Genomic DNA, 2,675 nt, shown 5'->3' with positions numbered 1-2,675 from the left:
GGATGCCGAGTTTGATATTAGCCATGCTTCTTGAATTATGCTTATTGCATATTATTTTCAAGTCATTTATGGGGAAAAATAGTATTATTAGGTGATGACTTTTTCATATATAAAGTGAAAGTCCATGCATGGGTCCGTAAGCAAAAACCAGTTGAACTTTCAATAACATATTAATCCAGGAAATTAAAGATTATCTAACTTTATATGATATACCTAACAAAGTGTTGGAAAACGATTTATTTAATTTTTTTATCAAGTGATATCAAATAGAATGCTTGGATGAACGATTGAACTTCTAATTGCATATATTTTATTTTATTGTTTATTTTGTTTTTGTTTTTGTTTTTGTTTTTATTTTTTTTTTTTTTTTTTTTTTTTTTTTTTTTTTTTTTTTTTTTTTTTTTTTTTTTTTTTTTTTTTTTTTTTTTTTTGGGGCTCTGGGTCCTTTTATCAGTTTTGGTCAAATAGATTTTCTATTTTCTTGCAATTATGGTGAATTGGAAAACTCTCGGAGGAAGAAGATTATACGTTTCGATATTTGTAATTTATTTTATTTCTTTATTTTCAGGTTTTAATTTTATATTTTCTTATTTTTGAAATGGTTCTTGATTTTAGAAGATAATTGGTACAATATTTTCATATTTAAATTCAAATAAAGAATGAAGAAAGGGGAATCAATTGTTTCTGTAAATGTATTTTTAGTCTTTACAGGTTTATTGTTCCTCGAAAATCAGCATTTGGGAGGTCAACATTTCCTAGAATCAATTAATGCTTGTTTTCATTTTGGAAAAAAATACATATGGACTTGTTAGGTATGTTAATTCAGATTTTGTAGGAGATCTCATACAGGGTACGTGTTTACCAATGGTGGTTGTGCTGTTAGTTGGAAGGCTACTTTACAAAATGTAGTGACCTTATCTACTACAGAAGCAGAGTATATGGCTATTATAGAAGCTCATAAGGAGGCTATGTGATTGAGGAGATTGTTGGGTAAAATTAGTAAAGACTAGTAGATATCTAAAATTTTATTTATTTATTTATTTTGTGATGGTTATAGTGTTAATTTTCTAACAAAAGATCTGATGTTTCACGAGAGGACAAAGCACATTGATGTGAGGTGTCATTTTTGTGTGATGTGATTACTCGTGGTGATATTGTAGTGAACAAAGTTGATACCAAGGAGAATTGAGCTAACATGTTGACAAAGGCATTCAATGTGGCCAAGTTTGAGCATTTCTTGGACTTGATTGATATTTTTTGTTGAATTGGTCTTTAGGGACTTGTGTGGAAGAGGTAGAGAATTGTTTGTTAATGAGTGAGCAGTAATTTCTTGTATAGAAATCTGTATCAATGTGGAGATTTATCCAAGTGTGACCCAAATTCCATTGAATATTGGTTGTTTGGTTGAAGAGGTCTTGAAGAAGTTTAAAGATGGACTAAGGAGAAGAAGTCGCCACATTTTTTCTCGTTAAGTGCTCATCTCCTATTAAAGTGCCTAGAACAAGAAGTCTGTCACTTGCTGCCCATGAGTTTGGCATTTGAGCCCTAGTCTAGCCGCTCACTACGCGCAAGGAACATCAAACGACCATGTTTTCTGAGGTTGCTGTATATTCAACTCTGACAAATTTTAAGATACGCATTCCATCTAAAACACTATAATTAAGGTTGTATATATAATCCATTGTAGAATTTTTTTTTTTCGTTACTGCCTTTTCACTTATGTGTTAAGAGCTTTTTGCTTGCTTTATCTAAACATATTAGGTCACCAATAAAGATTGATAAGTCCATCTCGAATCTATGTAGACTTTGTGAGGCTACGATTTATGTAAAGTTAAGCCTAGAGCTCAAACTACCTGACAAGGTCTATATGAGTTTGAAGAGAATTGTTATTTTTGAAAGTCTGTGTTACATGAGAAACTACCTATTTTTGTTCAAGTATAGGCACGTGGGGCATTCTTTTGATCATTCTAAGTTCCGTTGTTTGATCGGCACTGTAATCAATTTGATTGTCCGAGTCCCAAAAGATTCATAGAACGAACAAAAGTAGCTGATCACTAGCTTCAATGAGGCCATTCGAAAGCAAGTCATTGAAGCACTCGAGAATCATCATTCCACCCTTGTCTCTAGATCGAATGACCGAGGTGAATTTTCTTAATGTAGATGGTTAGTTATCTGCAAACTTTAGAACTTCCCTGCCCTTACATCGAACTTCTTCTTCTTTCCCTTTCGATTCCCTTACTTTTCTTCACGATTCTCACCAGACGAGTTTGCTCTACCCTTTGTAAGCCCGGCAGTTGAATCTACTATCTCAACGTTGAAGGGCAACTTGTCATTTGGATCATCCGTGTTGCTGTCCGAGCCAAAATCAAAATTAAAGCATATTTCGTGGAACCATAACTATTACGAAATAGTTTGCTCTGAGTGTGGTAAATTTTGTTGTTATCATTGTCTTTAAACTTTCCATACTTAGGGTTCTCCTACAAATAGGTGTTAAGGAAATTTCAAATGCATCTTTCCAGTAACATACATAGTAAAGAGGTTGCAAAAATAAAATCATCTACACCAACATGCATAATCATTAAGAGCTTCTAGCAACATCATTACCCAAGAAATAGCCAAAAATCATGTTTGTACAAAGTGCTCTATAAAGTCAAAATACCCACCATTACATTTTT

The sequence above is a fragment of the Olea europaea genome, unplaced genomic scaffold, assembly GCF_002742605.1.
Source record: "Olea europaea var. sylvestris unplaced genomic scaffold, O_europaea_v1 scaffold766, whole genome shotgun sequence".
In the NCBI taxonomy this organism is placed as follows: Eukaryota; Viridiplantae; Streptophyta; class Magnoliopsida; order Lamiales; family Oleaceae; genus Olea; species Olea europaea.
Note: the sequence above shows the minus strand (reverse complement) of the source record.